The sequence below is a fragment of the Lactuca sativa genome, chromosome 1, assembly GCF_002870075.4.
Source record: "Lactuca sativa cultivar Salinas chromosome 1, Lsat_Salinas_v11, whole genome shotgun sequence".
In the NCBI taxonomy this organism is placed as follows: Eukaryota; Viridiplantae; Streptophyta; class Magnoliopsida; order Asterales; family Asteraceae; genus Lactuca; species Lactuca sativa.
In genome coordinates, this window is record NC_056623.2 from 237,090,232 (window position 1) to 237,105,691 (window position 15,460).

Sequence of the window (15,460 nt, forward strand, 5' to 3'; positions counted from 1 at the left end):
TAAGTAGTGCCTCCAGATCTTCAGAGCAAATACCACTGCTCCTAACTCAAGGTCGTGTGTCGTATAGTTCACTTCATGTGTCTTAAGCTGTCGGGAGGCATAAGCGATAACCTTCCCTCTTTGCATAAGAACACAACCAAGTCCTTGATTTGAAGCATCGCAATACACTACGAAGTCTTCTATCCCTTCGGGGAGGGATAGTATCGGTGCGGTGCACAAGGCCTGTTTTAGTGTCTGGAATGCCTTCTCTTGTTTCGCTTCCCAGTCAAAGGCCACTCCTTTCTGGGTTAATGAAGTAAGAGGTTTCGCAATGCTCGAAAAGTTCTTTATGAATCTGCGATAGTAGCCAGCTAGACCTAGAAATTGACGGATTTCTGTAGGTGTCTTTGGTGCCGACCAGTTCTCAATAGCCTTAATTTTGGAAGGGTCCACGTGTATACCTTTCTCGCTAACAACGTGACCTAAAAATTCGACTCTTCGAATCCAAAATTCGCATTTAGAGAACTTCGCATAGAGTTTCTCCGTTCGCAGTGTTTCTAGGACTTTTCGTAGGTGTTGACTATGCTCTTCCTCACTTCGAGAGTAGATAAGTATATCATCGATAAAGACGATGACGAACTGATCCAAGTAAGGGCGGCATACCCTATTCATTAGGTCCATAAATACTGCTGGTGCATTGGTTAATCCGAACGGCATCACCACGAATTCGTAGTGTCCATAACGAGTTCGGAAGGCTGTCTTTGGAATGTCCCCCTCTAGAACTCTTAATTGGTGATATCCGGATCGCAGGTCTATTTTGGAGAAGTAGTTCGCCCCTTGAAGTTGATCGAATAGGTCGTCGATACGGGGTAGAGGATAGCGGTTCTTGACAGTAAGTTTGTTCAGCTCTCTGTAGTCGATGCACATACGGAACGATCCGTCTTTCTTCTTTACAAACAAGACCGGTGCTCCCCAAGGTGAGAAACTTGGTCTTATGAATCCTTTGCGAAGGAGTTCATTAAGTTGACTGGAAAGTTCCTGCATCTCTGCTGGTGCAAGACGATAAGGCGACTTCGCTACTGGGGTAGCTCCTGGAATTAAGTCGATTCTAAACTCGACTTGGCGTTGCGGTGGTAATCCTGGCAGTTCTTCTGGAAAGATATCGGGAAAGTCGCGTACTACCGAGATGCTCTTGATGTCCTTCAGTTCTTGACTTGTATCGACGATGTGCGCTAGGAATGCTCGACAATCCTTCCGCAAGCATTTTCGAGCTTGGATGCACGAAATGATGCGAAGGTTTGCACTAGATTTGTCGCCGTAGATAACTAATGTTTCGTTGTTTGGGAGGTTAAGACGGACTGTTTTCTCAAAGCACATGATGTCGGCGCGAAGAAGGCTCAACCAATCCATGCCGACTATGACGTCGAAACTTTTAATTTGAACCGGCATGAGATTGATTGGGAAAGAATGGCCGTCTAATGTTAACGTACAGCCCATGTATATGCAATTTGTGTTTTCGGTTTTTCCATTGGCCATCTCTATAGTGAATGATTTTTCTAACTTGCTAGGTTTAGGTTTAAGTAAATGAATAAAGTTTTGACTCACGAAACTTCTCTCCGCTCCGCTATCGAATAATATGCATGCGTATGAATTATCGAGGAGGAACGTACCAGCAACAATAGTTGGGTCAGCTACAGCTTCGTTGTGGCCTATTGCCAAAACTCGTCTCACACCTCCGGTGCCTGCTGCCTTAGGACAGTTTCTCTGGTAGTGGCCCACCTCGCCACAACCGTAGCAAGCCTGCCCTACACCCGCACCGGGAACTTGAGTGATCGGCTTCGCGGGTTCCTTGCAGAAACGGGCTGTGTGCCCTTTCTGGCTGCAGTTAGCGCACTGCATAGTTCGACAAGGTCCATGGTGGTGGTAATTGCATTTGGTGCATTTTGGGAGGTTGCCTATATAAGGCTTTGTTGGGTAGGTATTTATAGGGGCTGTAGTAGGTACAATGGCAGCATTTACTGACACAAGTTGTTTCTTCGCGGATTCTTGGGAAGATCCACCCTTCCCTTTAATCCATGCTCTCTTCCTGCCATTGTTGTGGTTGTTGTTGTTGTAGTTGTTGTAGTTGTTGTTTGCTTTCTGTGGTGCTGGTGCAGAAGTGATTGAGTTCTGATGACCTCCGTAGTCGATCAGAGATTGTGCCAGTTCCTTAGCACTTTCAAAGGTGTCAGGTTTAGAAGCTAACACGCTTGATCGCATTTGGGGCGTCAGTCCCCAGATGTACCTTTCTATCTTCTTGCTCTCGGGAGCAATCATATCTGGACAAAGGATTGCCAGCTCGCAGAATCTGTTGGTATAAGTAGCGATGTCGGTACCCACCATTCCGAGAGTCCATAGCTCGTGTTCAAGCTTTTGAATTTCTCCCCGTGGGCAGTATTCTCTCATCATCATGGCCTTCAAGTTCTCCCAGCTTATGGAGTTCGCCACGATTAGGGTAAGTACTTTAACGTGGCCATTCCACCAAGTTAAAGCTTTATCGAGAAGGGTGAAAGTTGCAAATTTGACCTTGCTGTGCTCGGGGCAGGAGCATATTTCAAAGACTGCCTCCGTCCTTTCGATCCACTGCCTCAGGGCCATCACACCACCAGTACCATAAAACATTCGGGGCTTGGCATTAGTGAAGTCCTTATAGGTGCATTCCCGAGGTGGTCCATGACTCTCGCCATGGTTGGATGGGTGTGTGCCAGATCCCGAGCCATTAGTACTTGAGTTATTGATCTGTGACATGGCAGCTGCCACTGCTGCGGTGACTGCTGCTTGAAACATAACAGCATCAAATTGGGGTGGTGGAGGTGGTGGTGGTATAGGTGCTTCCTCACCGTTGTTTCGCCTCGGATTCCTACGCAGAGGCATCCTTCAACTATAGATTGAAAAGACAAGGATAAGAATTTCATAGAATGGAAAATGTATGTGTCTCATGAACTAAATTGCTATAGTTCAACAACAGATGATAGTATGAGTCTTACAATAGAAGAATGAAAGTTATTTGTAAGACTGAAGGTATGAAACAAGTATTTGGGGTTCTCAAAGACCATTCAAGGTTCGAATGAAATACTCAACATAGTGGTAATAGTGCCACTTATATTAATATAAAAGTTGTTACAACGATCATGAAAATTTGACCCCTATAAGGGTCTCCGATTACAAAGTTCGAGAAATTTAAAGACTTTTAGCCGAGGTCCTAAGCTATAACAAAATTTGAGTCCTTGACAAGCACTACTTGCGTCGAAGGTTGCGCTTGGAGCTTGACTCCGTATCTGATTGCTTTGACTCCATTAGACGCCTATCGAAAGCGGCTTGTTGTTCCCTTAGTTCGGCGAGGGCTGCAATCATTTGCGCTTGAAACGCTTCGGTTTGGAATTAAGCGTTGTCTTCCATCTTGTCCAGCCTACGGATGTCAGAAGTGTGAACCTGCACTTCCACATTGATATCCCGGAGTCGGCTAGCTTGTACTCCAGACTGATAGGACTGATTGGCTAACTTACCCACCATTACTGGGAGTGCTCGATCAGCCGAACCTCCGCCGCGGACATCATAGAAGTCCCGGCACATGCCGTAGGGAGGGCGTAGGTTTTGCTGTTGGCTCCAATGGTGGAGGTGACTTCCCCAGACGGGAGTCGGTCCTTGAAAGTTCCTTACGAAGACGGGAGGTTGAATGGGTGGTGGATTGATAACTTCCGGCTCTGAGTCGGTACCGGAGTCATCACCCACTTCTATGGGTTCCTCGTCCTCTTCGGGATCATCTTCGATCCATCCTCCGTTGCCTTGGTTGGGAAAGTAGGGGTCGCCAGGGTGGTGAAATCCAGCCATTTGGCTGTACGAGAAATAGGGTCATAAGAATTGAGTAAAGTCGGAACATGTAAAACATGTAAGTTAAACTAGTTTAGATAGCAAATACTCCTATAGTATTTAAGTGCTTGTGTTTGATTCTTGTAATGGTTTGGTAAGTTTTGACTTGTTGCTTACTACGATCATTCCTCGATATACGTTGGTCCAATCTTGGGCAAATATAGTTAATCACGCTATATTTGTCCAAAATCTGATTACATATATCGAGACCCAATCGTAGTGTCAACTTGTCTAAATACTTGTATAGTTGTATAACATGAAAATAGTTCGTGGTATGTATGTATTTGTACTTAAATGAACTACCAATTTAAGTTGAACGAAATGCGGCTTAAGTGTAAAAAGAAAATTTGTTTTGTCAGAGAGTATTAGTCCCTTAAGCATTTATAGTTTGTATATCTTATGTGGTTCGATATACTTAGTTCACTATAAACATTGCTCTGATACCAATCTGTCACACCCCCAAACCTGAACGGCGGAAACGTTCGGGGGCGGATGACTTCATGTGGTAACGTAACAAATGAATACATAGTAAAGAAAGCAATACAACCATCATATATATATATAATTGAAAGTTTACATTTGTCAAAAGTTACATGTTCAAAACTCAATTACAATATGATGTCAAAATACGAGATTAAACTGGCGCCGCAGCATCCCTTCATCAAAAGCGAAATGAATACCTGAAATTACTGATTCCCTGGGACATACAAGTAATTTTGAAAGAGTAGATCAGCATTTAAGCTGGTGAATTTCATAAGTATTTAAGTGACAATGTTTGAATGAACTGAAATGTTTTATCTTCGTTGGTTAGAAAATCCAATATTTTCTACTAGTATAAAAGTAGCCTTCACTCAAGACCAATGTTTGTTTCTAAAATGTATGTAAATGTAAAAGAACCAATGAATTTGAAAACCTTGTAAATCAATGCATTTTAATACCCCTTGTGAGTTTTATAACCATACTATTGACTCTGAATGCCTATACACAACGTTCTTCAGGCGTTGGAATGTTATGACGTTTGTCACCCCAAACGGTGGACTGCAGCTAACAGTCAGGGCGCGGGTTTGTCAAGCCCGTATAGATCTATACACAAACACCATGCTCCCCCTCCAAGGGATTCTGGTATATAATACAGGACTTGAAATGTGTACTCGAACGTACATGAAGTTAGTGTCTCACAAATCCGTGGTATAAAAACAGATCTACTTGTTAAAATGTTACGTTTGTTCTTGTACACGAAAGTGAACTTCTTGAAATATGTGATTCTACTACATAAGAGTTAGAAATTTGTTTCGTAAAAACCATACCTATTATAGTTTTCAAAAAGCGTGTCTTGTTTGTTTAGAAACATTGAGAAAAGGAATCGCTTGTTTATGAAAGTATAGATTTTTGGGTGTAGAGTCTAGGATAGACAAGAAAAATCTAAGAATAGTTTAGTTTATACATGCATTACAAGAACATTATATTTTAAAAGGTAAAATGCTATTGTGACATATGTTATATATATACATATATACATATATATATATATATATAAGTTCCTTTAAATGTTTATAAATCGCATGTGATTTGAATATATAACAGTATATAAAAGAATTTCTTTATGTAACGCACGATAATACTCGTGTGTTTTACTTGTAATCCCCCCCTTTTGAAAGCATAATAAAGTATTTAGACTAATTAAAAAGGTTGATTTAGGGGTATGAAACTCACTTGAAAGTTTGAAGATAGCGAGATGGAAAACCGGGCAGAGTTTCGTCTCGGGAAACGGATTTTCCTCGGGATTCTCGGGAATCTCGGGAGTAAAATCGACCTTCGGGACTTGAGCCAAAAAGACCAGAGCTTCGGGTTTGAACGGACACGGAAAACGAGGCAAAGTTGAGAGAGAGAGAAGAGAAATGAACCCTTTCTTTGGAAACCCTCGCATTCTATTTATAGGAAGGCTGGTCTGCCTCGGTACGCGGGGCGTACGCTCGTACGCGCTGCGTACGCGTACGTCATGCATGACCGAAGCCTCGACTGCCTCGGTTCGGATGGGACGGGTTGTTGGGTTCTCGGGTCGGATGGGACGGGTTGCTGGGGAGGTGGGTCGGATGGGACACCGGGTCGGATGGGACGTCGAGTCGGACGGGTCGGGCGGGTCGGATGGATCGGATTTCTCGGATATGGCGACGTGGACGATCCGAGGCCAAGACTTACGAGTACGCAGGGCGTACAGAGGTACGCGGCGCGTACCCGGATGAGGAAGCGGACCCCCCCCTTCGGATAATGTCCGAATTTTGAATTAAATAATTAACTAATTTATTTAATAAACTTCCAAAATTCATATCTTCTTCATACGAACTCCGTTTTCGATGGTCTTTATATCCTCGCGTAGGTGAGACTACGCTCTACAACTTTCGTTTAGACTCTGTCGGCAAATTCCAAAATTATATTTTTATTATTTATTAAAAATCCATCGCGTTTAAGGAATTTCTTAGAAAATTCATAACTTCTTTATCTGATGTCGGTTTTTGCCAGACTTTTTACCGCTGGAATACCATTGACGAGACCTTTGATTCTCGTTTAGGTCATTCCGGCCAAAAGTCGCTCGATTTCCGATTCGAGTTTTTAGTTGTCTGATGCTAAGCTGAACTTGGAAAAATCACATCTTCGCTATATGAAGTCGGATTTGGGCGTTCTTTTCACGTACGATTATGTTTCAAAGACATTTAATCATAGAAGGAAATTAAGTAGAACTTATTTAAACATGTTATTATGAAGGTAGCTTTTTATTATTCAGAAGTGGTTACAATACTTGACCCATTATGGTCGTTACAAAGAGTTGAAATATCGGGTTGCCACAGAACTGCCTGAAACACTAAACTGACTGAAACACTGAACTGCCTAAAACACTGAACTGACTGAAACACTGAACTAACCAAAACACTGAACTGCCTGAAACATTGAACTGACTGAAACACCGAACTGACCGAAACACTAAACTGCCTGAAACATTGAACTGCCATATGTCTGCTTCCCAAAATATCTCAAGACCTTCTTGGTCACCAATCATCTGTCGGTTGTCTGCAACACCGAGTTCCAACTCAACTATGGAGTCCAAGGACTCCTCACTTAGTCGCTCCCACGACTTCTGAACGAATTCTTTCTCTAGAACTAGTTCCCACTAGTTATCCTGTCACTGTGGCTCTAACAACCTTCCCGATCCAACCGATCAGGTCCATACGTCGAACCCTGACATCATCAGATCAAAGACTAAAATGATGGCTCCCAAACTAGCGGTAGCCCTTAACATACACGACCCCAAGAGGTCCACTACTTCCCTGATCTCATAACTGAGGTGACAATCTACTGACAGATCGCCGACTTAACTGTAACTGAACCATTTAGGAAATCTGAAATCTAACCCGTGGATTCCTATATCCTCACTGTTGCACCCGAACTGGTGGGTACTACTGCTTCCCCCGCGTCCAACAACGCGCTCATGCTGCCTACCAACCTGATAAAGGCCACGGCTACACCCGCGGACTTACAACTCTTTATTACTATCTAGCTACTAGTGAATGCTACGGCTACCCCCGTAGACTTACAACACTCTACTACTATCTGACTGCTACTGAATGCTACGGCTACCCCTGCAGACTTACAACACTACTACTATCTGACTGCTTTACTAACTACCATTCCGAGAACATCCTGACTATCCCTAGTCCTGCTAGGGATTCCTCATTCTGATTTCTCGAAACCAGCCCTTAGTCATCGAATACTACATCAACCTCGACATCTTATATCCTTGATATACTTAGCATTTCGTCGAGGAACTCTTCGGCTTGGTTCCCAAACCAACCGTCTACTAATCCGGATACATGAAACTATTGTCTCTGCCACTGGCTACTAACACGAAAGCATCTCTTGCTAACCGTTCTCAAGATCCTCATTCCGACTCACTAGAGTCCTACAAGCGATACTCCAATCCTGGATTCCAATCCAGCTTCTAACCATCTCGATTACATGAAGTAACTGTTGGGAAGTTTCTCAAACTCCCAATCCTGAACTCCTCAATCCATCCATCACTGAGCTACTATCTTTTCTTCTCAGAGGCCGCGTACTCATTCTGGATCTGCGTACTCTTACCCTTGTATACTCGGAGGGTTCTCCCCCACTTGGATCTGGCTAACTCCTTACTGCTCACTGGTCGAAAGGACTCCCCAACCTTCCTTCCATGAAAAGGGGAGATCCCCTGTCCACCTACGTTTACCTATGTTGGCGCTCCAACTAACCCTTACCAGATCTGAACCATTCCTGCTTAACTAACCGAGCACTCTTCAATCCTTCACTATATCTACTTAGTGACTGCATCCTGAGAACTTGCGTTCAGGGTAAACATTTATAGCTCAATTCCCTACTGTTCGTTAGTTACTTCACTAGAAGCTTTAAATCGTCACTACTGAGGATATAATTGATCAATACCCGAATGACATCTTCCGAAAGTAGTGAGGCACTACTGAATCTTACACATACATGCTACAGTCACCACATCTGAAGTAACCTGATCTAGAGGGGACGACCTCCAATTCACCATTCTAATTCCAAGTTATGCAAATGGCATATAACTTAACCATAGGTAGGTAATATAATACCCCAACACACATGCTTATTGATATCAATGCAGCAACATAACAATAATATCATGAATAATAATTAACATGAAGGTAAAAGATACGTACCCCCATCATTCAGTGCTGCTCGAATCCTTGTTGAAATCAACTAGAATACACGGCTCCGAGCCGTAGGCGCCCTTGCCCGAACCTGATGTCTGCTGATGGCTCTCAAAGTCCCAGGGGCAGGAGCTGGCACCTGCCCTGCTGTATATCGGATCAAGTCCCTGGGCGATGGTAACAATACAATCTCTATCAAAATGGCCAATCCGGCCGCACCTAAAACATCCAGCATCGCCACCACTTCTACGCCTGCACGCACCCTCGTGCGTCCTACTACACTTCACGCATCGACTGCAGATCTGATAGTCCCTCGATCTTGAATCCGACTCCTTGGGCCTCTTGCCCGAACCTGTGGCTACCGGAGTGTCATTTGTTTTCCTCTTCCTTTCCGACTCCCTGTCCGTCTCTCGCTCATGCGTTACCTCGTCGACCCCATCCATCTTCTGAACAAACCGCTATCCGATCCTGGAGCTCCATGGCCAACCTATCAGTGACACTCACGACAATGTCGGGAAACTCTCTGTGAATGGCTCGTGAAACCTCCCTAACTATCCAATCATGCAGAGGTCCCTCCTGGAGACAGGGTGCCCCACTCACACCTGTCCCCTGATGGTAAAAGCTAAAAATGGGAACTCCCTCCCTGATGGATCCCTGATCTCCATAAGCATCGGGCTCTAGACGAGCCCCAATCTGTCCTGAAACTATCCCGGACCTAAAGGCCTCAAGATGACTGTCCATAAGCTCCACAATGGCCTCTCTAACCGAGCCGAAAATCACTGGAGTCTGATCAATGATGTTGCGCATAATCGCTGCGGAAATGAAATCCCTCATCTGATCATCAAACTGTCCGGCTCTAGAGCCTGAGCCAGATCCCTCCCCGACACCTGAACTGCCAACTGATATCTCTCGCAATGTCACCATGTTGAAAACGTATCACAATAACTAATCAATACACACTGCTGCTGAGGGATCTCTCACACACTCTACTAGTTCCCTGGTTTTTCCTCGGCCCCTCTTAAATCGAGTACGGATCCTCTGCTTTCAGTAGTACCGGCCCATACTACCTTCCACATCTATCCGTACTTTCCTTAAGAGTTACCTCAACTCTACCAAGTCCCTTTACTCTACTACTGATCTTTGCTACTCTCATCCTAGGCTTGCCCTAAGGAACCTCTGACTCCACCCAAACAGTCCTCAGCTGCTGAAGACCTCCTTGTAATGCCAATTAGCCACCACCTGAATACCATCACATGTGACGAGGCTCAGATAATCCTTCGAGTAAAAGACTCGTCCCCACAATGGTTAGACTCATACGAGAGCTGCGCTATGGGGCCAAATCCAACACTCTGAGATTATTCAAACCTGATCACATGTGATGTGACATATTCACCTAATGGCTAACTCCCATCATTCAGAGTCCCATTAAGCACAGAGCAAGCAGCATTCGGATAAAGGAAACACACTCGGGCAAACTATTCTCATAATCAAGAAATTGTACTAGCATACAATGTTGAACTCATACTATCAGGCATAACCTAAATAGGTTGTCCTACTGCTGTCTACTCAATACTAGCATGCAATTCTCATAAGGCTGAAACACATAAGCAAGCACATAAGGCATCCTCCTAGATCCTTAGTCTTATACTAGCATGCTGTTCTACTGAAACTTAAACTGAAACTGGAACTAAAACTGAAACTGAAACTGATAATCATAAACTTGTATGGGTAATTTTGGAGTACTTACTTGAGCTCGGCTGATTGCATGCACCACACCCTTTTTCTCTTTTCAAGTTATTTTCTTTCTAAATATTCTTTTTGCTTTTTCTAAAACTTTTTTCTTTTCTCAAACTCCTTTTTACCAAAAATTCCTTTAGAAAATGTTTTTTCTTTTGAAAACCTTTCACTGATTCCTCAGTTTGAGTCCAGACACACTCTCAAGTATGTCTGAATCCCTCAACCAAGGCTCTGATACCAACTTGTAACGACCCAAAAATCACATGCAATCGATCCTATATCCGAAGCATATAGGACACGATTCATGCTACAAAAAAATTTATTTGTCATGTTCTCATAATTCAAACTATGAAGAGGTATGTCGTACTCATAATCGAATTTTGAGAACGCAACATATATAGAATTTCCTTATATTGAACCATTCCGACATAACATTCATATATATATATATATATATATATATATATATATATATATATATATATATATATATATATATATATATATATATATATATATATCATTGACTAAAGTTGATTAAAATCTCAATCTAAGCTTGTAGAGCTGGAATGAAGTATAAAATCCTCTCCCTTAATTATAGCAAAACAACTTTTCAAACCCGAATTGAAACTTTTGTTTTCTATAATTAACATTGCTAACTTGCAACACTTAACATAATAATCATGCTCCCACTAACATGATGATTATTAGCATAACACTTATGCTCCCACTAGCTCTGACATGTATCCAGAAATCAGTTGGACTTTTTGAAATCGATACTATATTGACTTTCTTACCAAAGTTCAGATTTCTGATGCGTGATTGCTTTGATAAGACTTTATCAAAATCATACACCTTTCCTTAGAATAGCTTACATGTGTGTCTAAACAATCTTATAACTATGAAAAGGGATGTCGTAATCGCAGTCTCAATTATTTACACCTTTTCCATTTCTCACAAGTCTATGTTACTGTGCTGGTTAACCACACGCGCTCCACTAATGACTTTGAGAATGCAAATATTACACTTGCTATCTTCCTAAAATCTACTTAGTGAAGGAGTTTCCTTACCATCATTTTCATGAATCAAAGAGAAACCTTATGATACTTAGATTTTATGGTGTAAGTCTTCCTATCCATGTGAATTTGCCACAACCATAATCACAAGACAAGGTTAGTGACAAAACCAAATTCAAATGGACTGAACTTGTTCAATCTTAATTTCTTGCCACCTGGTAGCACAATGCCCACCATTGCTTCAGGGTTGTTATGAAAACAATTGAGAACTCATAGAACTCACAAGCATAGTCAACTTTTACTGGAATAGACACATAAATAAGAATATATCAGCACGATAGGTTAAAGACCTCAAGTCGTGGGCTAGTGATTAATAAAACTCTTGATTAGTTCTTGAAACTATCTCAATACTACTACTGTCCTCTTGACATATAAGATTCTCTTTGTCAAGAACCATTCCTTGACAAAACAAATATTCAATAGTTAGTGCTGATTCTTATCAAATTAAACACTTCTCGCAATTGGTCTTAGTTGGTCTTTGTTTTATCCAAAACATCACAACTTACCAATCTCAAATGTACAAGAATAGGAAACATCTTACTCTACATTTGACAAGTGTTATGAACTTTCTAAAGATTAAGTCACTCAAGGTTCATTCTTGGAGTATTACTCTAAGATTTGATTTTGGAACGAAGTATGATTTATCTTTTGATTTAACCATTTCAACAATTCATGATTCCTCTCTTTAGTCAAACAAATGCACTAAGGTGTCCTTAGAGGATAAATTGTGATATGGTTTCATAATCACTAAGATAATCATCAAACAAGATATTCAAGTACACTCCCATCTCTTCAGATTGGAGAAACTTTTATCTTCCTGCCTTATTTGATTCTTCTTATCCGTTCTGTCATACATTGAAACCTTTCTAATGTTTCAGAATTACTCTTAAACTTGTAAGCATAACCATATGACGAATAGTCTTTGTGGTGGACCTGATCAGTGCACACCCAAGTGTACTCGATCCCTTTGTCCTTCAATTGACTCACATATACATGTGAACAAGGAATTAGTCTTAATTTCCCAAATATGAAAAATTCTCATTCATCATACAATACATGTAACAACCCAAAAATCACAACTAAAAATTTCTTTTAAAAACATTAATAAAACCGTATTTAATAAAACCGCATTATAAGTTATAACATAATTTCCGACTATTATTCCAAAACATAATCTTTTTATCAGAGTAAACATTCCCAGGCTAACTGACTATGGTGTGTGCACTGCACCCTCTCCGAGCTCCTCTTTTGAAAACTGAGTACCTGAAACCAAAAACTAAGATCGTAAGCACGAAGCTTAGTGAGCACCCCCAAACTACCACATACCATACAATAACATAGAAAGCACATATCGGGCCTTGCCCACCGCATCGGACCGAGGTCCGGGCTAACTGGGGCCTTGCCCCCTGCATCAGACCGAAGTCCGGAAACTGACTGGGACCTTGTCCCCTGCATCGGACCGAAGTCCGGACAAACTGGGGCCTTGCCCCCTACATCAAACCGAAGTCCAGAAACTAACAGGTACGTTGTCCCCTGCATCGGACCGAAGTCCGGACTAACTGGGGCCTTGCCCTCTGCATCGGACCGATGTCCGGAAACTAAATGAACATAGAAAAACATAAACATATCAACTAGCATGAACACACATATACTGCATACTGCATCGGGCCATAGCCCGGAACACATAACACATAAATCCTGTCTGAGCCACGAAAGCATCAAACATACTAACTACTACATCGGACCGAAGTCTAGAAACTACTACTAGCTAAACAGGCCGACATTGTGGCCTTAGACGCGCTCCTACTAGAAGGAAACTCACCTGAACTGTTGAGCTCTGCTGATAACCCTCTGGCTGCTAACCAACCACCTTCTGAGCCGCTGCTCCTCTATCTCTCTGCTAACCGACCACCTTCATCCAACTCGTCGAGTCCACCCATGTGACTCGTCAAGTCGCTTTAGTTCTTAATCCATTCAGTGGCTTTTCGAGCCATGTAGGGGCTCCAAATCATAGATCCATACTTCCAAACTCCATTCCCCATGTAAAGTTGCAAACTTTACATATAACTAAGGAGATCAAGGCTCAAAACACTACAAACTAGGGTTTAAGACAAAGAGGCTTAACAACCAACCCAAATATTGATGCTTTATGATTTTCTAGGCCAGAATACACTTAGATCTGAAGTAGCAACTTCATATTTGGGCTCCAACTCGAAATGATTCAAGGACATGGCATAAAATCCCCCAAAACTCATAACCAAGATAGATCTAGATGCAAAGGAGGGAAGATAACAACTTATTACCTCCAAGATGAGCACAAACTGAAATAGTTCTCGGATCTACACCTCTCCTTCGAGGCAACCCTCTTGATCTTCAAGTCCCTTTCAAAGATTCCCTCCTCCAAAGCTATTTTCTCTCAAATGATGGAAGCTCACACGAATTCTAGGATTTACAGGCTCTCTTAGGATGATATAGAGGCTCAGGAAGGGACATAACATCCCTTATATAGGGTACAACCCCCGGGATTAGGGTTTCTCTTCAAACCGGACTCGCTGAGTCCCTTCTCCGACTCGCCGAGTTGGTCACTTACTCCTCCATACGGATCCCGCTCGGACTCGCAGAGTTCCTCCTTGGACTCGACGAGTTGACCCCTTGACTTAGGGTTTTCTTTCCTTTCTTGGACTTTCTGATTTTGGGTGTTACAATACAAGTTGCATGATTCCAAGTTTCTATCCAACTGAACCTTGCGTGATGAGAATCTTTCCTTATTTGGTAAATTATGACACTACCACAAATGAAAGAATCAAATCCATTTACCAATATTGCTTATCAACGGGAACATATAAACAACAATTTTTTTTCTTTTTTTTTCTTCACAAATTCCATTGTAAGGATACTTAAAATAAATAAAATCAAAACCATTTTTCTTTTATTTTAAAACTTTGCGGAAAAACTTATCCTTACAATGAAAATTCATATGAAAACTTGTTGTTATCTATTCCTAGCAATATTTCATAACTCTTATGCAGCGGCTCAAAATTCTGGTCATCGAACCATACGATCAGAATCAGCACACCTTTTCTTTAAGATTCCTTTGATTCTTCAAAAACATCAAAATGTAATTACATTACATCGTGTATTAAGAATCTCCAAAAGAGACTTAATAAAGTTAGGTAATGGGCTTTACCTAAAGTAGAGTCAAACTTTTGACTTTACCATCCTTATAAGGTTTCAGGTAAATTCGGCAGCTTCGCAACCAATGCCCATCCTATTGGCAAAAGGAAACATATGGAATCTTTTTAAATGGTATGCGAGACTATCACAGACTTAGCCTTTCTCTTTACCATTAGGTCAAACGACTTGACCATGGCCGATCCCTTTCAATTGGGAAGAGAAAGTTTTTATGGATTTCTAGTGTCACCATTGTCGATGTCCATGAAGTTTTGGGAAGTTGATCTTCTAACCAATTTTTCTTTACCAATGTTCCAAATCATTGTTGATTCAGCAGCACCAAGCAAATAGATAAGATCATTAAAGGGTCATGTCGTGATCTGTCTTCAGGGAGTGACTGAAGGACCAAGTCAACAGCCAGCTACCTCGAGACTTCGACACTCGACTCTCCCGGCTTGTCAATATGTGACTTAATCTCCAAGATTTAAGCACATATAGACTTTGATTGCCAATAGGGATTGAGTGACTTAGAACTATTCAAGTCTTGAAACTTGTGGGATAGGGAGAATTAGTGAAGGAGGTGGAGGAAATGAAGTATGATTTCCAATCCCATTAGTGCTCAATAAAGGGATTAGTCTTTCACCTTGATTGCCTTTTGGGATATCATCTTTATGAGGAAGCTTGTTCCTAAAGATTTGGGAAGACCATAGTTGTCTAAACTAGACATCTATAAGGGAGAAATTCAAGTTAGTTGATTTAAACTCCTTACATAACACCCAATATGAAATATTAAGGCTAGGACCCAACAAACTATTTTATAACTTGGAAGAGGGATGTTGTAATCCACGCTATAGAATATTTGAAGGTAGG